The 23,099-nt window shown below is 41.5% G+C and overlaps 1 protein-coding gene across 10 annotated transcripts in view; it reads left to right on the forward strand.

The window, feature by feature from the left end:
• Positions 1-201: 201 nt before the first annotated feature.
• The window catches only part of DYRK1A (dual specificity tyrosine phosphorylation regulated kinase 1A), a 147,729-nt gene continuing 124,831 nt past the window's right edge, over positions 202-23,099 (forward strand). For 2 of the 10 annotated variants that reach the window (XM_058296227.1, XM_058296232.1), the window contains exon 1: positions 971-1,099. The gene's annotated coding sequence lies outside the window, so the exon portion shown is untranslated. Of the gene's footprint in view, positions 516-970; positions 1,100-1,466; positions 1,913-23,099 lie in introns of those variants that run through there. The other 8 variants (XM_058296234.1, XM_058296230.1, XM_071214956.1 and 5 more) reach the window with 8 other exon arrangements.

The following is a 23,099-nucleotide window of genomic DNA, read 5'->3' on the forward strand; positions in this document are numbered from 1 at the left end:
TCTGACACTCGTAGCGGGCCCTAGCTCCGAATTTATCCTTCACGTGACCTGAGGGGGTTGGGTGGTTGGTCGGGGACGGAGGGGACGAGGGAAAGGAGGGAACGGAATCTGCCGTTGCCCGAGCAACAGGCCCCGCCCCCTGGCTTGGGGCCGGGGGGGCGGGAGAAGGACGTCAGCACGTCAGCCGGGGTTTTGCGCTTTGATTGACAGTTGCTATAGCGACCGGGTCGGTCCGTCGCCATTTTGTTGGTTGGTTTTTTTTTTAAACCCTTTCGCTTCCCGCCCGAATAATAATAAAAAGCCCCATTGGAGTGAGGCGGGGGTGGCGGCGGCAACCGCGGCGGGGGGATCCGGGGAGACTGCTGCCGTTGCTGCTGCCGATCGCGGCCCAAGTCGGGCGCAGGGAGCGGACACCCCGAGCGGGGGGTGCGGGTGCCGCCGCCGCTCCTGCTGCTGCTGCTGTTCCTGCTGCTGCTGTTGGTGCCGCTGCCGCCGCCGGCGAGCGGGCGGGACCGGTGTGAGTGTGAGAGTGTGTGTGCGAGCGAGCGTGTGCGAAGGCGAGTGTGCGTGCGTGTGTGTGCGAGTGTGTGTGTGTGTGTCTGTCTGTGCGGGACTCGGGGGCGGGCGGTTCGGGCTCTTCTGGCGGAGGAGCCACCGCCGCCGCCGCCGCCGCCGCCGCCGCTCGGGCCCCGGCGCTTCTCGCTGCGCAGGTTTGGAGCGCGCGCCATTTTGTGAGATTTACAAAATCCTCCTCGGGAAGAAGCCGCCGGGAGCGGCCGCCACCGAGCGCCCGGCCTCGCCGTCGCCGCCCTCAGCGCCGGGCCCGGCCGCGCGGCCCCGCCGCCGGGAGCCGGGGTCCGGGGACTGCGGTATTTGCCGGGAGGGGCCTGTCGCCTCCCCGGCCCCGGGCGCCGCTGGAACCGCGCGCCGGCGAGAGACTGAGCAGGCTGCGGCGCAGGCGAGGAGCCGGGAGCGCCGGGGGCGGAGAGAGGCGACCGGGGCGGCGCTGGCTGCGGAGGCCGCGGCGGGAGCGCCGCGGCGGGAGCCCGAGGCTGAGACTCACCGGAGGGAGCGGCGCCAGCGCCCCGCCATCGTCGCGGTGAGTGTCCGGCCCGGCCGCGGCCCCGCCCGGCCGGCGCTCGGCTCCCCGCGCGGCCTGCTGCCGGGGCCGCGCCGAGCCCGGCCGGCCGGGCGGAGGGAGGGACCTGCCATTTTAGGAAGCGGCGCCGCGGGCCCGGGCCCGGCCGCCGGGGAAGAGAGCCGGGAGGCCCGGTCTCGGAGGAGAGGCGGGTGCGAGCCGAGGGAAAGTTGCGGAGGGCGGGAGGAGGGCGCCACGGCCTCCGGGGAGCCGGGGCCTGGGGGCCGGAGAAAGCGCCAGCCCTGCACTGGCCGCCCGAGCGGAGGGGAGGAGGTTGTCTTCCTCCTCCTCCTCTTCCTCCTCATCCTCTTCCCCCAGCTCCTCCCTCGTCCCTCCTCTCGGTCCCCACCAGTGTGGGAACCGCCGGGGTTCTTGGCAAGGACAATGCACGGTTAAGAAAATGGGGCCGAATGCGGGGTGAGGCGAGGACGGCCGGGCCGAGCCTGGGCGCCGGGAAGGTCGGAGCCCGATCCCGCGGCCGCCGGGTGGGGGCTGAGCTGGAGTCCGGGGGGCTCGGCCTGCTCGCAAGTTGTGCGGGGAGTGCAAGGAATCCCGGCCACTCGAGGTGGAGCGATGACCTGTTTGGCAGCTGGAGGAGTTGGTGGCCGGGGATACGTGAATTATAATTGATACCTGCGTCTGACGGCGAAACTTCGCAAGTCTATTTATAGACAAAAACCCACCCTCGCCTCAGATCCACCAAAGCTGCTGAATACCTCCACACTTAGCCAGAGGCTCCTCCCTGTTCAGCAGTAGTTAAGAAGGACAAAATGTGTGAGTGCCTGATTCCGACTACTTACCTGTCCCTGTAATCTGGGTGCAGCACTCGAGTGCCAGCACGACTTGGTTCTTGATTTCGCCCATGGATCAGAAAACATACTTTATAACATGTAACATTGTTTTCACGCTGATCAAAAGATGAGGACCAAGGGTCCCAGGCAGTTTGCTAGGCGCTTTAGTCATCCTACCAGCAGGAACGGTTACCCATTTTGCAGATGAGGAAAGTGTTGTGAGAGAGGGGCAGTGACTCGTCCAAGGTCATATAGCTGGGACACGAGGAGCCAGGAGGTTAGAAGGAGCTGGGCTCTTAACCTCTACATGAAGAGACCTCATTATTAAAAATACTTGAAAATTTTGGAGCCTTTTGTGTGTAGTGACTCAGGATTCTAACTTAGAGGTTGTGTCCATGTCTAGTCTAGTGTTCAGCATGGAATTGACTTTGTGGTTTGTGAAAGTAGAGGGAAAAGGTTGAGATGAGGCCTTCGTAATGAAATTTACCAGGCTTCCGCCTCCCCTCCAAAAAAACCATGTAGTCAATTTTTGAATGGAAGGAATTTAAAAAATCCTTTGGTGTGTGTTCTTCTTGATACTTGATATAAACTATAGTCATCATTGAAGTATTGATGAGTCATAAGAAAGTTTTGTGTTAAGTTATTTTTATTCGTATTTTATCTTTAAATATTTAGATTTTTTGTGACCCTTTATATTCTACATATATGAAGTTTTAATAAGAACGAATATATTTAGTACTTTGGTTGTGATGTGTTTTAGTAATTCAGAAGAATTCCCTTTAGTTTTTATTTTTTAAAAATTGCTCATATCTTGGTTGTTCACTTACTTTAAAAGAATATTATTTTTCAGACTGTAAATGTGAGATAATAGCTCAAATTCCCTGTGCTAAACGAAAGGAGGTAGTTTCAAAGAAGCAGCAGTTAAGAAAAAAGTTTGCTTGATTATAGTTAAGATTTTTAGTGTACATATGAGTTAGACTTAAGTATCTCAGTACTCTTGGAGAATTTTTGCCTTGGAATAGCAGTGATGTTTATGGTAGCTGTCCAAATTCATTTAGACTTCAAACCTTGCCAGAAAAAGGAGGACTCCTGTGAATGTCTACACCATTTTCTGTTGTAAACCTGGGTATAAAAGTTCACATTTACCTCAGAGAGACTTAAGTTCAGAAATTCTAAGAGGAAGGATATACCTGTATCTGTAGAGTGAATGTACACTTCTTTACACACCTGATGTGTAAAGAAGATTTCAGATTTCAAGTAATAGAGTTGAATGAATGGTCATTATTGATAGGACTGATGACTGAGGGGACTGATCTGTGGCGATCTTTCTCATTGTTAAGAACTTGAAATTTAGGGTAAAGATACTGTGTGCTAGGAATTCAAAGGTTAACAAGTTAGTCCTGTCAAGGACACTAGTATTTGAAATAAGTGGGAAAAAATCCATTTTAGTACAGTGTCTTGTTTGGAAATATGGATAGTTAAAAAAGACCCTTGGTTAGAATCCCCCAACTCCCCCAGATTATTATCTGATGCCTGTCACTCAGATTTATTTATGGAGAGTTAGTGCATTTATTTATGACTTAAAGATATAGGGGTAGGATGGGGCGTAGTCAGTGCAACAGCTGGTATTTGCAGAATTTATAGTTTTTTATAGTGCTTTGAGTATTTAACTGCAAAAGCAAAATTCAAGAGAACTTGTTTTAAACATGGTATAGAATGACCTTTCCCACTCTTGTATCTGTACAAAGAAAATGCTGATTTGCATTGAATCGTGGGTATTACGTGAAAACTTTTTTTTTTAATAGCTTGGAAATTCAGACTGTCTAGTGATGTTTTCACATGTTTTATGGTTGGCAACTATCTAGTTGTGGGAAGAAAATTTGGATAGAAGTCACTTTATTATGGGTGAGCAGGGAATTGCCTTGTATTATATATGACATTAAGAGGAGGCTTAGATAATTTGTGACTCTCTTGGTATATGTGATAAGCTGTGCATCAGTTTTTCTTTGCTTTGACATTAGCTTTTATCTCAAAAAGATTTCCCATTTCTTCCATATACACTTAGCAATTCTTCTCCTTCCTTCCCCTCCAGAAAGAAACCTAACCATCCAAATAACAGCAAACCTATAAAACTCCAGAAAGAGGTTTTATAAAGAACTTGGCTCCTCACTCCCAAATTTTATCAATCCTATAATTTTGTTGTACCTTCCAGTAATTCAAACTGTGAGCTAAGAGTCTTTGCGTTGAGTAGTATCTTGGTGTTTTTTACCTCCATAGACACTTGTGTATTTTCTGTTAAGAAGAAAAGAAATTGCTTGAAACTCTCAAACATGGTTGCCTGAAACTTGGTACTAACACAGTTCACCCTATCAAAGTGAACTGTGTGATTTGTATAACAGCACCTTCTATGTACATAGTGGTTATGCCTTTTAAAGACTTTCCGCATGTTATCTTGACTCCTGGGCAGTTTTTTGATGACTAGAGAAACTGTTAATTCATAACTCAAGGCTTGCACAATTAGATTAAAATTTTTTTCTGGGGGGTGAAAATTTGTGTTTTAACTGCTTGGAAAACCCATCCTTTTAATTTAAATTACCTAATATTTCTCTCTAGACATTCCCAAATGTAGGATTGATTCTTCTTTTGAAATCTGGCCTTATGTAAATGTTGTGATGTTCAGCTAGACTTGTAAAGTTTACTTACTGGGTCCATGAAAGTGAGATGTCCCTTCATGTGACTAAAGTAATTCTAATCTAGTGACTACAGTGAGCCTTAGTTTCATTTTTCGGTATATGAAAACAAAGTGATTCTGAAATATTGTGTAAACCAGCTAAATGTTTTTAAAAAGTTAGGCATTTGTTTTTACTTTGAAGTACTACTTTTAGTGTTATATAGCTAGTTAAAATCTTTATTGGAAAGGTAATAGAGAAAGTACATTGAAAATTTAAAATAACGTGTTCCTTATAGGCATACTTTTTTGATAATACAGAATCATTTTGGCTGCTTCTGCTAGAGTTACATATCCTTTCTTCCAGAAGGTTTGAAAGTTTGTATTACTGTTAAAATTAAGTTTTGACAGGGAAAGTGTGAGTATATGTGTGTATTTATTATGTATATATTTCTATTTGAGAGACATGCACAGTTGTGAACAATAGTTTAAAATGTGTCTTTATCCTTACTGATGAATTGTTTTGAGTTTCATCTCCCCATAATTGAATGATTGTATAAATAGGTTTTTGGAGGGCTCAGTGAACTGGTTTAACATGGAATGAAACTGGTTTTCAGGATCGATTCTATTTTAAATAGCATCCCTGTTTTTAATCAATATTAAATAGTCTCTTGATTTTATTAAGTATATGACATTTCCAATGATTAAGGAAGGATTATTTTTAAAGTTTTTTGGACATTTGTGATTAAGATTGGCATCTTGTAGTATGTGTTTTAGTAAAAAGATGCTTTACTGTGATGCCTGTCCAAAGTTTGTCTGGGGTCTAGCTGCAGATAGCAGTTGAGGCAGCCTGATACCGTGGAAAAGAGTGTTGGCTTGTGAGATGGTGGCGAACAAGTTTCCAGATTCAGGCAAATTTGGGGTCTTAACAGTTCCTACCACAGTGATTTCATTAAGCATCAGTTTCCTCGTCTGTAAAGGAGAACTGATGGCACTTACTGCAGGATTTTTATAACGATGGAAGTAATGCCCGTAAGTTTCTTAGCAGCTTTCTTTCTCCTTTTCTCCCTTGCCTTCTCTTCATTCATGCTTATTCTTTTGGTCTCAGCCTAAATGTCACTTCTTCAGAGAGGACTTCCCCAAATCCACAGGCTAGGTAAGGTTCCTTGGCCATGCATTCTAAAAGGACCCTGTTTTTCTTTCACAGCCCTTGTTACAAATAGCTATTAATTAATATGTCTTCTTTTCCTCTCTCCATTAGATGGTAAGGTTCATCAGGACAGGAATAATGTCTTTCTTCATGGGTGCAACTCCAGGGCCTGGCATACAGCAGGGGTATGTGTGTGTGTGCATGTGTGTGTATGTATGTGTGGACTAATAGTCATCCCACCAAAGACCACATATCCCAACCTCTTAGGCAGCTAAATGAGGCTATTTAGTTCTGACCAATTGTGTGTGAGCAGAATCCATGGCTGCAACCTCCAGGTTTTTATCTTTTAAAGGGATGGGATGTGCTTCCCACACCCTCCCTTTCCCATATCCTGTTCCTGGATTGTGGATGTGTGGGGAGTTGTCTAGTGCTACACAGAAAATGGTATCTCCTTAAGCATTGGAAAGCAACAAATAAACTTTAGGCCGTTGTAGTATGAGAGAGAAATAAACTTCTTGTTTAAGCCACTGTATTTAATCAGAACACAGACCCAACCTGTGTTCTAACTAACGCATATAGAAAGTTAAAAATTATAATAAATACTGAGTAATTAATAGCTACCTACCAACTCTAGAGCTTAACTCTTAATTACAAGTTATTACATCAAGTTACAACAAAGCTTCCTATTGGATAACTCCATTACTAAACTTAGCTACACCACCTTATGTTTATATGGTATTTTACACTCTTTACAGAGTACCTCATTTATAGTGTCTCATTTCACATTCCCACAATCCTGGACAGAGCATATATACAGGACACTGAGGCTCAGAGAAGCTTACACAGCTGAGGACTGGCACTCAAGAAAGAGCATGTACGTTTCTCATTCCATTACTATATATAAGCTGCAATGGAGGCTGGGATATGTAATCTTTGATGGGATGCCTGTTTGTCTGAAAAATCTGTTTTACTACAGAAGAAAGAGAAAATGGAGGACAGCTGATCCTTGCCTGCCACCCTATGAAAGGTTTTAGAAGAAGCTTTTACAGAAATAAATTTTGAAAAGACAACTTACTGCACCAGTTAATGCTTTATTTTATTTTCCATATATGGTCATTTTGAACTATGATATGCAAATTCAAATAAATCATCAGTTATGCAATACATACATAGATTAGAAAAAAATTTAGCTATACTTTTAGTAGTGAAGGGATTTGTACACAGAAATGTGATTGATTGTTTTGATTATGAGTATGTAAACAATATTTGTAATCTAAATTTTTGGACTTTTTTTTTTTTTTTAGGTACTGGGGATTGAACCCGGGACCTTGTATGTAGAAAGCCAGTGCTCTCAACTGCTGAATCACATTGGCTCCCCGAGTCGGTTTTTTTGTTTGTTTGCTTGTTGTTTTGTTTTTACTTTGTCTTTAGGAGCCATCAGGAACTGAACTCGGGACTTCCCATGTGGGAAGCAGGCACTCAACTGCTTGAGCCATATCAGCTCCCTGGATTTAGTTGAAATAGTCTCCTGGGCCATAATGTAAATATTCCCACTCATATCCTCAGCGAACAATATTAGAGTGACATTTGCATCTTGTTACAGTTTTAGTAAATGTTTGAGTCACTGGACGTGGCAAGAATGATGATAGCAGTGATGTTTAAAAATAAATTTACTGTCCAGTGTCCTCCCCTTTAACTTCTGTGGGCTTGAGAAAAGGGGAAGCTCTAGGATTCCTTTGAACTATAGACTGCTGTTAGATTGGGTAGGGACCTGAGAAATGAGTGGTTCTTCAACATTCTTCTTTCTGGAGAACTTAAAAAAATTGTGAGATTCGCAAGGTCAGATATTTTTCTTTCTTTGTGTTTAGGATGGTGCTCTAGAATCTACTTTCTTAATAAGAACCCCAGGTAATCCTGATGCAGTCAAAACATTTTGAGAAACACTAATATAGTTTATCTTCTTCATTTTAGAGAAGGAAATGGATGCGAAGAAGCTAAGTGACTAACCACTGCCTCAGAACAAGCAGCCTCATTAGTTTTCCTGATTCCTGGTTCTTTGTTCTTTCTGTAGAGAAGGGACTAGAGCATGAGGAGTGGAAGGTGCATCCAGATTTTATAGGGATCTTTGTCATTCTAAAACATGTAGGTTTTTAAAAAATATGAGCTCATTTTTTTGTAGTGAATGGTTGGCTTACTTGTCTTCTTAGCCCTGTAGCAAAATAGTCTGAGTGAGTCAGATTGACTGTTTAAAGGTGAAAAGTTGAAGCTTAACATAAGGCAGTGTTAGTGTCAGGAGTATAGTGGGCAGTGTGTCTACATCATTAGGATGGATGGTATAGTTAGATGCTTTCCTGACATAATTGGTAGGAGCAAAGGAATATCTTGTCCCCAAATTATTATTTTCCTTTTCATCTTGTTGATTGCACTTCTTACCAGTGGAATTGATTCTTTTAGATTAAAGTATGCTCTTAACTCCCGAATTTAAAATGGAAGTATTCCTGGAGGTTAGAGATTACTACCTACACTAATAAAAGACAGATTTTTGAAAAGGGGAGGGAAGAGTCGGGCACATGGACGCTTGCCTGAAGACCATGGAGGGCAGGCTTGAGAAATGGCAATCTGTAGTATGGCCTCTCAGGGGCCAGAGGTTAGAATGCCTCTTGAAGGCCTCTGGTCACTAAGAGAGTGTTGGCTGTGTGACTCTGGATGATTTTGCAAGAATTTGTATTAATTGCCAAGGACTTGATTAATCTAACTTGGAGGTAGCCACGGACTAGAGGGCATATACCTTTTTGCTTAGTGTTTCATCACCTGTTTAGGGCCCTTATTTGATCTGACTTACAGTGTACCAAGTACATAGTATAAGGTACAGTTCTGATCACCTAGGGAATATTAATTGAGAAGAATTAATAAGTGCCATAGATTAATGATTTTAAAAAAATCAAGCCTTTTGGAAGGGTTTCATCCCACCCTTTCCCATGCTGCATAGGTAATAACTGTTCTTAGTTTTTCCTACCAGAAATATTCCATACATATGTATTTACAATTATACATGTGTATGTATGCTGCAAAACTTAAAAAAAAATATTTTTTAAAAAAAAAGTGCATAGGCATTGTGTGTGTGTGAGCACATGTCCATGTGTTTGTGTTTAGTATGGTCCCACTGTTTTTTTTTTTTAGGTACTGGGGCTGGGGATTGAGCCCAGATTGCGTAAATGGGAAGCCAGTGCTCAACCACTGAGCCACCTCGTCCTCAGAGTTGTTAGTTTTTTGGTTTGTTTGCTTTTTTTCTTTTAGTTGGCACTAGAAATTGAACCTGCGACCTCACATGTAGAAAGCAGGTGCTCAATAGCTTCAGCCACATCTACTCCCTGGTTTTTTTATTTTAAATGTATAAGCATAGTTGGGAAATATTCCATTTTATGGATTTTAGTTTTTTTTTTTCCAGTCCCTGTTAAATGACATTTACATCGTTTTCATATTTTTTTCATCTTAATGCTGCTTGTACTTCCTTGTGCATGTAACTGCACTTCTGTGAGTGCGACTTTTATTTAGAAGAGAAATTTCCTGGTTCACAGGTAATATGCACTAAACACTTGAGTATGTATTGTCAAATTGCCTTCCAAAATGGAGCACCAGTGTCTGAGAGTGCATAGTTTTTCAAACTCTCATCAAAACTGGCATTATCAAAGATTTAATAATGCCAGCTATTTTGGATTTACATTTCTTTAATTATGACTGAATTTGAGTATTCTAAGTTGTACTATAATTCTTACATTTTAAAGAACAGAATATCCATTTTTTGTTAAATATATAGTTAAAATATTTTCTGATTTTCCCTTCTTTATTCGTCTATGTTTTGATAAATTGTAAATGACTACAGGGAAGGAGATGCTTTCTCCTCTTCTATTGAGTAAGCATCTGAGGTCCTCTGTATATTTGAGTCATAGAGGTAGAGATAGAAGCTCTTGCCTGCAAAACCAAGTAAGATTTGGTTGCCTCTGCTTTTAGTGTCGAGTTAGCTCTATATACAGGCAAAATTAACACAGGCAAGACCATGGCTGCTATCCATTAGTGGTATTATATGAAGAATGGGAAGAGCCTTGGAAGTAAGACATCCTGGGAATTTGTGAATGCCTTGGGAAGAGAGAGGACTTGAGCTCATAAAATGGAAATTATTTTTACAGTAGAGCCTAGGGCACTAACAGTCCCATGGAAGAGGTCATGTGGATTGACACTTGGTGGTGGGAGAAAGGAAGGGTGACTTTGGAGGTCAGTGGGGCCATGCGCCTGGAGTATTTATTTGTGTTGGGAGTGGGGGATAGGTGTTTGGTATGCTGAAAGAGGAATGGTGACAGTCGTAGTGAGAAATGAGAATGATGGGTCTTAAATGTCATAAGGAATTTGAACTTGAGGACAGTTATAAGTTTTTCAGAGAGGGAATGATGACAAATCTGTGGGTTAGGGAGATAACACTATAAGAAAGAGAATTTGGAAGCAGGAAGGCAAGACCAGCCATGAGGAAATAAGAAGTGGAAGACAGGTGGGAAAGTCAAGTTTGGAACCTCCTAAAAAGGTCTTATTCTTTAATTTTCAGTGGAGCACAGTGAAATTGTCTGAATTCAAGCTGTAATTTGGCCAAGTCTGTGGAGGTAGAAGGGAATTAAACTTTGGTGGCAGTATAGGAAAAGTAGTAAAAGGTTCTAAAAGTGGAATGATTAGTTTAATGGGACAGTTGAGAATATTTCTTTTTGAGAACCTGATGGAGTTGTTGAGGAACAGAAGATAGAAAATTAATGTACTTCATACTTTCAGTTAGGATAGGTGGAAATAATTTGCAGCAAGATTGGGGAAGAGCTAAAAGCTGGGGATGTAGGAAAAGGCAATGTTAGAAGCTGTGAATCTGAATGGGAAATGGTTGTATCATAATTTCAAGGCTTGAAAAAGGTTGAGTATCTGAATATGTGAGCAATTTAATTTCTTGTATCTTACTATTTCTCCCCAAAATCTCATATTCTATTTATTTTCATATGTATCCTAATTGGGAGACTGATATCTAAAAAAGCATTGCATCTTGTGGGTGCACAGGTCATATGTCGAGCTCCTAATAGAGCCAGACATGGTACAAGGGCCTGGGAATCAATGTTAAAAAGTAAGCCTACCATGGTCTTTCCTTCATGGAAGTTATGTTTGGGGGGGGTAATCGTTAACAGTCTTTCACATTGGCGTAAGGACATAGTCTTATATAAGCATAAATTAAATTTTCATTAAAGGGAACTTAGGGTTGGTAAAGTTGAACAATTTTTGATGTTGCTTTTTGAAGGTCAAAATAATCTCATTTTTGAGTCTTTAATTTTGATGGTTTAAAAGTTTATTTGGATATAAATAGGACTCTAGTGTTTAAGACAAATACTGTCTATTGGAAATTTTGTTCTGATTTGATCATTTTCCCTTGAAAAGAACAACTGTCATCACAGTAGTGTTTTTTACTTCATCTTTATGTCAAACACATTCATTATTAAGAGACATTACCTCTATAGCACAAAAAATTGTTTCATGACAGCAGTGGTGAGAAAGTTAATAGAATCTCATCGAGTAATTTGCAATCTAGTTTTTGCATTTCCCTATGATGGTTCTATAGTGTAGTCCCAGATGTTAGTAAAGCTGGGTAATTTACCTAGGAATCAGCCCGAAGGCCACAGTTACTCAGCAGTATTAGAGTCAGCTATGCTAAGGAAAGAGATTGAAGACAGGAGTTTCAGGATACATGGGGAAGACAGTTTGGAGGACGGCTATTTGCCAAATAAGACATACGTGTACGTCTAAAGCAAAGGGTGTGGGTATGTAGGGAAAGGTCAAGGTAGAAGGAAAGGTCCTCTGAAGTGGAATAGGGATTTGAGCAGATGAACATGAATTCTCTGCCCATAAAACACCAATTTTTCAGAGATTTATTGTGACTTCAAGGGTAAAGACCAAACTAGTCGTAGGGCCCATAAGTCTCCCAAGCAGAAATGACCTGGCTCCAGCATACATACTTAGACTCATTTCACATCTTTCTGGATCATGTAACTATACTGGTTCTGAATCTTTGCAAGTGCTACCCTTCCTCATCTAGTTCTTTTCTTTCTTCAATTTCAGCTCAGATATCACTTTGTCAGGGAAACCCTCTGGCCCCAGTCATTGCTGCCTCTTTAAAATCTCATGTCTTCCTGTACTTTTTCTTCATAACCTTTATCACAGTTGGTAATTTATTTAGTGGTTTTCTGATTAACGCCCTCTAAAGAATAGGGGCAGTGCTGTTTTGCCCTCTCTTGCAACTTGAGGGGTTGGTGTGGCGTTTGGCACATAGTATCACTAAATATTTGTTGAATGATTCAACGAGCTACCTGTTTTGATCTTTTCTAGATGATCTCAAGTACCAAAGGATGACAACACTCTAGTGAACAGTTAAATGCCCCAAAGTTAAACATTTAGAGAGAAAAGAAAGAAAAGCAGAACTTCTGTAATCCATTAATTGAAGAGCTAGATAAAAGTCCTGATATGCTGAGATTGATAGTTTGTGCTATGGGTTAATTAGTCTTTTGGATGATAAACAAGAAAATCTAAAACTTTTGTGTTTGGGGGTATTTTCTACCTTAAGAGTCTTGGTGGGAGTTAGAGAGTTCCTTCACTTACAAAAGCCAGATGCTCATTTTCCCTGCATAATTTGCAGTTAGGATATAATCATGTGACCTGGGTTCACCACTCCTGCCTGTGTCTTACTGACCCTGAAGCCAGTGATTTACAAAAGCAAGCACTTCGTAGAATTTGTGTTTTGCAGTGCAAGGGGATGGCTGCTACATCTGTTCCAGAGGCAACAGTGACAGAGATTCCAGTTGTAGCATTTAGTTCCTGGTGTCAGTGGTATCAGTACAAGTTGCAGTGTCTGCATCTTGCAGTGTCTGCAGTTATCTTCACTGGACCAGATCTGTGGTTTGATTTTTTGGGTGTTCTTGATTATGTAGCCTTCCATCCTGGCCCTCCTGGTGTTTTCTGTGAGGTGCCTAATATACTTTATTTTATTTTTCAGATCTTTTATTTTTTTATTACCTTCTTTTTAAAAAGATACATAGATCACACAAAATGTTACATTAAAAAATGTGAGAGGTTCCCATATACCTCATTCTCCACTCCTCCCACATCAACAACTGCTTTCATTAATGTGGTATATTCATTGCATTTGATGAATACATTTTGGAGCACGGATTATAGTTTATGTTTTAGTTTACACTCTCTTCTATAATATGCTTTAGTAACTTCCTTTGCAGCTAAAAGCCAGAGTTAGGTTTTTTGTTTAAAATTTATTTATCGCCACCACCCCCCTCATTGTTAGCACTTGCTGTCTGCTCTCTGTGTCCATTTGCCATGTGCCCTCTGTGTCTGCTCATCTTCTCTTTAGGAGGCACTGGGAACCAAACTTGGGACCTCCCGTGTGGGAGAGAGGCACTCGATTGCTTGAACCACCTCAGCTCCCTGCTTTGTTGTATCTCTCATTTTCTTTCTTCTTCATGTCTCCTTGTTGTATCATCTTGTGGCATCAGCTCACCATGCCTGCCCATAGTGCCAGCTCACTTGTCTTCTCCTGGAGGTACCTGGAACTGAATCTGGGACCTCCCATGTGGTAGGCAGGAGCTCAACCTCTTGAGCCACACTTGCTTCCCAGAGTTAGTGTCTTTTGTTTGCAACTAAGAACCTTGTCTTAGATGTTAATTCAGATAATAAAGGATTCTAAGAAACTCTTCAGGGTCAGGGTTACCTGCATCTAGATTAGAATTCATTAATGGGATCAGTTCATAGTATATATGTATGTATTAAGTGACATACTTACAAAACAGTTTGTTGATTTAATTAAATACTGATTTGAGTGCCCATTCTAGGTCAGAATATGTTCTCAGTGTTTGGGATACAGGAGTGGCAAAAACAAGATCTTTTCCCTTATAGAGCTTACATTCTATTATGAAGTATAAACAAAGAAGCAAATAACATAAAAAAGACAGGGAAGCGGACTTGGCCCAGTGGATAGGGCATCCGTCTACCACATGGGAGGTCTGCGGTTCAAACCCTGGGCCTCCTTGACTCTTGTGGAGCTGGCCCATGAGCAGTGCTGATGCGCGCAAGGAGTGCCGTGCCACGTAGGGGTGTCCCCTCTGTAGGGGAGCCCCATGTGCAAGGAGTACGCCCCGTAAGGAGAGCTGCCCAGCGTGAAAAAAAGTGCAGCCTGCCCAAGAATGGCGCCACAGACATGGAGAGCTGACAATAAGATGATGCAACAAAAAGAGACACAGATTCCCGGTGCTGCTGCTAAGGATAGAAGTGGTCACAGAAGAACACGCAGCGAATGGAAACAGAGAGCAGACAACTGGTGGGGAAGGGGAGAGATAAATAAATCTTAAAAAAAAAAAAAGCAGTGATAAATGCCATGATAAAATAAAGATGGGATAATGTGATAGATAATGAAGTGTGTTGTGGGTGGGTGGGTGAGTATATGCTTCGGAGTTGACTCTTATAAAACATTTAGTTCAAAATTCATTGTTGGGGAGCAGATGTAGCTCAAGTGCTTAAGCACCTGCTTCTCAGGTACGAGGTCCCAGGTTCGAACCCCAGTACCTCCTAAAAACAAATGAATAAACAAAAAACCCCAACTCTCATTGGGGAACAGATGTCGCTCAGTGGTTGAGCACCTGCCTCCCATGCACGAGGTCCTGGGTTCAATCCCTGGTGACTCCTTGAAAAAAGGATTCATTGTCAGGAATTATGATTTTCTCTTTTTGACTATAAGTCAGTAGTGATTCTGAATTTACCCTCCTATGATAAACAGCTAGAAAACTAGACAAATATATAGAAAAACTGTTGCAAATATTGAACCATAGGCAGTGTAGGACTGTGACCCTGACAGATGGGAAACATGAGGTAAGCCCTACAGTGACTTGGTTTTCTGCCTGGAGGCATTTTTCAGACGTTGGTGCAGGAAGGAGATCCTAAACCTACCAAGGCGGCCACACTGAGTTGAGGAAACAAAGATGTTGGGGGAGGCCAAGGTAATTCTCATTTGTAGAATAGAGTTCTAGAAAGGAATGAGCTTTGCAGAGAAAGAGTTGGAATACATCTTCATAGTGGATCCCTTAAGTGTTTGACTGAATACCAATTTGCATGTGTGTAGGAAATATCTTCATAAAGGAACAATTTAGGGAGAGAGGAATTACTGAGAGCTGTAAGCAGACCAATTCTCAGTGCTCACACAGGGCTGAGAACTTTTGAGTACCTTATAGCCAGAGGGGAAAGACCTCATTAAATGCAAGATCTCTTTGCAACTCGGGGAAGATCATGCCTTAATAGGACCAAAGTAATTCTAAAGGAAAGGCTACTCTAGATCTGTCTAAGAAAAACTTAAAAACAAGCCTTGAAAAGGAGCAAACTAATCTGAAAGTAATGTAATTGCTTGCCATTACAAAGTCCAGTACTCTTTAAAGGACTGTAACACCAAGGAACCGAGAGAGTCTACAACTGCAAGCAGGAGAATCCCATCCATCAGCCATGTGGGATCTAAGAGTGGGCATTGTCATCCCAGGGTCCTCAGGATGGCGGAATAAAATATGGATTAGAGTAGAGTTACAGATACTCTACTATAGAATTATTGTGACTCTAGCAATGGAAGAAATTGATGTGGAGACAATGGGCATGGGAGTTGCTGAAGGCAGAGAGAGGGGAAAAGGTGTGATATTGGGGCATTTTTGGGACTTAGAGTTGTCCTCAGTGATGTTGCAAGGACAGATGCAGGACACTATATATCCTGCCATAACCCACTGAATGGACTGGGAGAGAGTGTAAACTACAACATAAACTATAATTCATGCTGTGTAGGAGTGCTCCAAATGTACTCATCAAATGCAATGAATGTACCACACTAATGAAAGAAGTTGTCAGTGTGGGAGGAGTTGGGGGTGTGAGGAGTGGGGGTATATTGGAATCCCTTATATTTTTTAAAGTGTCTTTTTTAAAAAAAAGATAAGTGAAAAAAAAAGGACTATAACAAAACTCAGCACTCAACAATGTAGAATGTGCAGCATCCAATCAAATATTACTAAATATGTGAAGCAGCATAATGAGACTCATAATGAAGAAAGCAATCAGTTGAATACTGACACGGATGTTAGAATTAGCAGCGGAGCACATTAAAGCAGTTATTGTAACTGTATTGCTTATATTAAAAAGTTAGGTAGAAATATGAAAGATGTCATAAAAGACCCAAATTGTATTTTTAGAGGTGATAACCACAGTGTGAGATGAAAACTACACTGGATATCATTAAATAATAGTATGGACATTGCAGAAGAAAAGATTAGTGAACTTGAAGACATAAGGGAAATTCAATTAATAGAAACAGGAATAGCAGATAATGGAATTAACCAGCAAGGTTATTAAAATGGCTGCTTACAAAATACAGGGTCAGCTTGTGGTGAATGCTGACATCTTGGTACATGCGTTTTGCTTTAATAAAAAGGATAATTGTGAATATTACCTGAAGTCTGCTTGATAGAGTGGTTGAAAGTCTGTATTTCTGCAAAGTGGTAGTTATGATGGAAGAACTTCATTGTGCAACAGTGTATTAGTTATCTTTTGCTGTGTAAAAACTTGGCAGCTTAAAACAACATACATTTATTATTTGAAAGTTTCTGTGGGTCAGAAATCTGGGCACAATTTAGCTGGGCCTTCTTCTGTAGCTAAGAAGTTGGTTGGGGCTGGGGCCCCATTTGAAGTAACTGGGAAAAGATCTCTTCTGAACTCATATGATTGTTGACAGTACTCAGTTCCTTATGGGCTATCAGAGGGCTTCCTTTTCTTGCTGGCTCTTGGCTGAAGTCTGCCTTCTCTTCCTTGCCATGTGGCTTTTAAAAAAATTAATTAATCTCCCCCCCCCCACCCCGGTTGTCTGTTCTCTGTGTCTATTTGCTGTGTCTTCTTTGTCCGCTTCTGTTGTTGTCAGAGACTCGGGAATCATTGTTTCTTTTTGTTGCGTCATCTTGTTGTGTCAGCTCTCCGCGTGTGCAGCACCATTCCTGGGCAGGCTGCACTTTCTTTTGCGCTGGGCGGCTCTCCTTACAGGGCGCACTCCTTGCGCGTGGGGCTCCCCCACACGGGGGACACCCCTGCATGCATGGCACTCCTTCAGCACTGCGCATGGGCCAGCTCCACACAGGTCAAGGAGGCCTGGGGTTTGAACCGTGGACCTCCCATGTGGTAGATGGACGCCCTAACCACTGGGCCAAGTCCGCTGCCCCATGTGGCTTTTTGAACATAGCCACTTTCTCAAAATCAGCAAAGTGGAGAGTCCTCTTGTAAGACAAGTGTGTGTCACAGTTGTATGTGTGTCACGGAAGTGACAGCCATCATCTTTGCTGTATCCTGTTGGTAAAAGCGAGTCATGGGAAGTAGATGTGGCTCAACTGGTAGACCTTCCTCCTACCTTATGGGAGGACCTGGGTTTGATCCCTGGGGCCTCTGGGTGAGAAAGAAGAGAAAGTGTGCCTGTGCAGCAAGCCAGTGCCCACGTGAGTGCCTGTGTGGCGAGCCAGTGCCCACATGAGCATCCACGTGAATCCCCGTGTGGTGAGCCAGTGCACCATGCAAGTGAGTCACGCAGCAAGGTGTGATGCATCAAAGGGGAGACAAATGGAGAGTCAGGGTGAAGCACAGCAGAACTAGGAACTGAGGTGGCACAATTGACAGGGAACCTCTCTCCCAATCAGGTCTCTAGACCTAGAATCCTAGAGGAGAGAAAATGAGAAGACAACACAGACAGCAAAAACGGCAGGGCAGGAGGATGGGAAGAGGGGGAAATAAATAAAAATCAATCTTTTTTTTTTTTTTTTAAAAAGCTAGTCATGTAGATGAATGCAAACACATGGATAAACCTCAAAGACCTTAAGTTGAATGAAATAAGGTAGACACAAAAGAACAAATATAGCATACTGTCACTGATATCAACCAAGTATAGTGAGCAGGCTCATGGAGGTAGAGTCTGGAATATAGGTTACCAGGAGATAGAATGGGAATAGAGAATGATGAGCTGATGCTTAATCTGTACAGAATTTAAAATTAGGTTGGTTGATATGGTTTGGAAATGGATGGAGATGCTGATGGTGCAACGAGGTAAGTGTAATTAACAGAGCTGAAGTGTGTGTGTGATGTGGTTCACAAGGGAAGTTTTGGGTTGTACGTGTTGCTAGAAGGAAAGCTAGAGAATAAGACCATGAACTCTGGGGTGGCTGAGGATTTGTGGCTAATAATACAAATGTAAAAAAGTTCTTTCAGGAACTCTAGCAAAGATACGTCACTAATACAGGGTGTTGCTAGTGAAGTGGTATATGGAGGAAAATGCACCGAAAGCATACTTCTGTAGTATATAAATGTATTCTTAGTCATAGTTTGTTTTCTGGATAGGTAAAGGCCTACACAGTAGCTAACAAAATACTGAAGTTCATCCTGGGAAAGTCCTGCTCTTTCCTCAGATAAGATGGCAAAAATCTCTGGAATATAAAAGCCTTGCCTAATAAAAGAAAACAGGCCAATATGCCCTCAATCTTAATGCTTGCACTATGAACTCTATTCTTGTAATAATGAAACTAAGCCAAATTGTAATTAATGCCTAACAGTTACCTCCTGAAAACCTCCTTATTACTCACATAAGGCCTCTCTCTAAGCCAAACTCCTCAAATAAACTCACTACTTTTGCTCCAACATGAAACATGACTCCTGGGGATGAGCCCCCTTGGCACCGAGGAATTATTACCAAGCATTGATCAGCGATGCATTAGGAAAAAGATCTTGACCAAAGGGGGAAATATTACATAAAACAGAGTTTTTATGATTAAGAGATTTCAAAGTGAGTTGGAAGATCATTCTACTGGTCTCAGGCAGATTTTACAAACTGCCACAGTAAACAAAGTCTCAAACGAAAGTGCTCCAGAAAGTGTGGATGTAACTCAGTGGTTGAGCACCTTCCTCCCATGTACAAATTCCCAGGTTCAGCCCCCGGTGCCACCTAAAAAAGAAAGTGCTCTAAGGACATTTGACATCATGGAAAGCCACACAGCCTCATGAAATAACACCCCCCCCCCAAGGGCCCTATTTGGAAATGATATGAAAATCATTTTCCTCAGTATAACATAGTTATACCCATTATTCCCCTAATCATGATTCTCCTTTTATTTGAACCTATAATTTTCAGTGTACCTGTTGAGCCCTGAATCCCGTAAGAAAGAGTTGTGGCCATCTCCTGCTCTCCAGTTCTTTGGGCTTGTCCTGGACAAGTGACAAAATGATGACTCCCAAAACAAGGAGTGTCTTCACCTGCAAGCAATACTTGCTTTCCTCTGCCCCATTATATCATAAGTCCTCTCTCAGCACGAAACAGGCAGAGTAGGCATCATCCCAAATCCCTGAAGGTTGAGGAGTGAACAAAAATAAGGGCAGAGTGTAACCATGGGCCAAAGCAGATTTATTGTTATTGTAGTTATTGTGTTAATGGAATAACTTGTAACTTTGATATAAAAAATAAAATGAAAAAGCCACAGGTCCCACCAGACTCAAAGGAAAGAGTCTAAGCCTATACAAAGGATAGTTTCTATTAAGCTTGTTTTGAGCACTTTATTTACATACACACACTACAACCCAGTAAGATATTATTTTTATGTACCTGACAAACTGAGGTTTAGAGGTGAAACAGTTTCCCTTAGTGGTTAGTGAGGTGAAATTCAGACCAGGTCTCAGCCCTCACTCTCTGTTATAATTCTATATTGCTTCTGTGGAGCACTTTTATTTTTTAGGAGATACTGGGAACCCAGGACCTCATATATCTGAAGCAGGTGCGCAGCCACCGAGCTGTACCTGCTCCCTGCTCCCACAAGGAGCACATTTTAAATAAATACCAAACTATAAATTTCATGAGGGCAGGGACCATGGGAAGTCTGGGGTTTGGTTACTGTTGCTTCCTAAAGAGAAGACGAACAGACACAGCACACAGCGAATGGACAGAGAGCAGACAGTGAATGTAAACAAGGGCGGGGGAGATTAAAAAAAACACTATTATCAAGCCCTGTTGAGTTTTGTTACTGAAATAGCTTTCAAATAAGAACTATTTTCTATATATTATTGTTAATGATCTTTGTGTAGATCAGACCTTTAATCTCGTTTTGCTTACTGTAATAATTTTTTATGAATTAACTTTTATGTGCATATGGTTAAAGTTGAATACTAAGTATTCCTGGCCCCACTCTTCACTATACCCAGTAACCCTCCCTAGAGCAGTGCTTCCCAAAGTTTTTCACATCAGGGTGAATGTGGAAAAGCAGGAGAGGCTATTTTGTGTGTCCTGAGGTCTTTAGGAGAATCTTTGCAGGAGTGCATTTGTGGCATTATATGCCCATGCATGCCATTTGGCAAACTGCCCCATAGGTAATTACTGTCACCTTAATTCTTGAAACTCTTTCTTCTGGCAGTTACCTCTCTGCTTTTAAGTAATATGCTCATTGTATCGGGATACTTTTGGTTGCAAGTGTTGAGACCCTAGCCAAACAGGCTTCAAATCAGGAAATTTAACTCAAATAGTTGGAAGGCTGGAGGTTCTGGAATGCCTCCAGGGCTAATTGATTCAGTGGTACAGTAATGTCTTTATGATCCCAGGTTTTTCCATCTCTCCCTTTAGTCATTATCTGTGTTGGCTCCATCCTCAGATTAACAAGATGGCTGTAGCAATTTCAGGAGTCCAGTCCAGAGAAAGAAGAGAAAATTATTTTTCTTGAGCTGTATGAGACTGTGTAGACTTTGCCTAGAAACTCTTTGGCAGACTTCTCTGGTGGGTTATATGCCCAGTTCTGAAACAGTCAGTAGAAAGGGAAATGGGATTACATTTAGACCCATTAGGGTAACTCTTGGAACTGGATATGCTTTCCTTGAGCACATGCCTTGATGGGGTGGGTGTGCAAATGGATTCTGAACAAAGTTTGCTTCTCTTACAAAGGAAGAAGGGGGGATCCGAGGCTGGGGATGATAACCTTGGCACTGTGTTTCTATTTAATTTAAAATTTAAGATATTTCTAATTGATTTTTCTGTTAAAGTAGATGAATATTTAACTTTAAACCACCTGCCTCAACTTTTTTTTCTCCCATCTACCCTTATATATAGTTATTTTTTTTTTTGTTTAATAGTTTAGTTATGGCTATGTAAATCTTGTTCGCCATGGACCCAGATTGTATACTATGATTACATTTCCCTTGTATAATTTTGCTTTTCTGGAATTAACAATTATCTGGTATTTCCATTGACTCTATTTTCTAGATACTTGTGAGTAAATTTTCCATATCTTCCAATAGCCATTCAATATATTTTTCTGTATAAACATACCAGTTTTTTTTCTTTTTTTCCTTCTTATGCCTAGGCCTCTAGTAGCATCTCCAAACTGCTTCTCTCTGAAATTCTTGCTTTCTAGGTCTGATAGAATTCCCATTGCAGCTCTCCAACAGGTTTGGATTTCCTATTTACTAGTTCTCTGGCCTTTATCTTTCCTGTTTTATCCTTTATTTTGCTGGAACACATTTCTAGAGAAATGATGTATGGGAGATTAATTTTTTTGAGACACTGAAAACATCTTTAATCTTCATGGTTAAAAGTTTTGACTGGTACAGAATTGTAGGCTGAATGTAATTTTTACTGAGGACTACTCTGGCTATATTTCTTCATCATGATCTTCTAGCTTCATGTAGCAGATATAATTTGTATTACAGATTCCATTACCAAAAGCAAAAAACAAAAAACAAAAACTGAAAAAGTTGAAACTTACACAGAAGTATAGAGACCGTAATGAACTCCCTTGTAACCAGCAGCCAGCGTCGACATTTATCAACTCATGGCCCCTTTAAAAAAATCTATATCCCCATCTACTCCTTTCCATTTAATAATTTAAAGCAAACTCAGACATATAATTATACTTCTAAATATTTCAACATGTTGCTCTAAAAGATGAGGAATATAACCCCAATACCATTATCATAGCTAAAAAGATTACCAGTAATTCTTTAGATAGCTAGTGAGAGAGTTCAAGTTGTCTTGATTGCCTCAGAATTATATTTTTAAATAATTGCTTCAAGCCAGGATCTAGGAAATGTCCATAAATTGCCACTGGTTGATAAATATTTTGTCTCCTGTATCTATTACTCTTCCATTTCTTTTTTCCATATCTTTTTTTCCTTTGTGATTTATTTGTTGAAACTTTGGCATCTGTCTTGTAGTTTCCACCATGTCCCATGTATTTCCTATTGATTGGTGATAAGGTCTAGAGACTTGATCAGATTCTGGCTCTTCGTTTTCTCTGCTTTATTTTTTGGGTGAGTAGAGGAGAGCATTTCGTGGGTAATATATTATAGCTGTATCAGGAGGCATATCTTTTTTTAAAATTTTATTTATCCCCCCCTTGCCACTTGCTTGCTGTCTGCTCTCTGTCCCTTCACTGTATCTTCTTCTGTGTCTGTTTGTTTCCCTTTTTTGCGTCATCTTGCTGCCCCAGCTCTCCATGGGCGCAGGCCAGCTTGCCTCCACAAGGAGGCCCTGGGTTTGCTTCCCATTTGGTAAATGAGAGCCCATTCGGTTGAGCCAGTCTCCTTCCCAGGAGGTATATCTTTTTGACCCTTGTGATGTTAGCAGCCATAAATATTGCTTAGATCTGTGAATTTGTTACTAGGTTTTTACCTTTTTATATTTCCCCTCCCTCTGTAAGTTTGAAGTATCGGCCCATTATCTCTGGTGTTCTGAAACTATGTAGTTATGTGCTTTAGCGTGGGTGTTTTCATTATATTGAACCACCCTTTTACTTTGTAGACTCATATTCTTTTTGGGCAGTTTTATTTAGTTCCTTGATATTTTCTTCTTTTTGGTTTTCTCAAATAATGTGTAATTTTGTTATATCTATTTTCTATTTGTTAACTTTTTAATTCTCTTGTTATTTTTCAGCTTGTATCATTCAGGGATCTTTTTCGTTCTCTTGCTTTTTTTTTCAAACATGCATTTTGTTTTTACTTTACAGATATATATATATATTCTCTTACCTATTTGAACTTACTCATAAACTTTTTTTCGGCGGAGGACTTGGCCCAGTGGTTAGGGCGTCCGTCTACCACATGGGAGGTCCGCGGTTCAATCCCGGGCCTCCTTGACCCGTGTGGAGCTGGCCCACACGCAGTGCTGATGCGCGCAAGGAGTGCCCTGCCACGCAGGGGTGTCCCCCGCATAGGGGAGCACCGCGTGCAAGGAGTGCGCCC

This window comes from Dasypus novemcinctus, chromosome 4, assembly GCF_030445035.2.
Source record: "Dasypus novemcinctus isolate mDasNov1 chromosome 4, mDasNov1.1.hap2, whole genome shotgun sequence".
Lineage (NCBI taxonomy): Eukaryota > Metazoa > Chordata > Mammalia > Cingulata > Dasypodidae > Dasypus > Dasypus novemcinctus.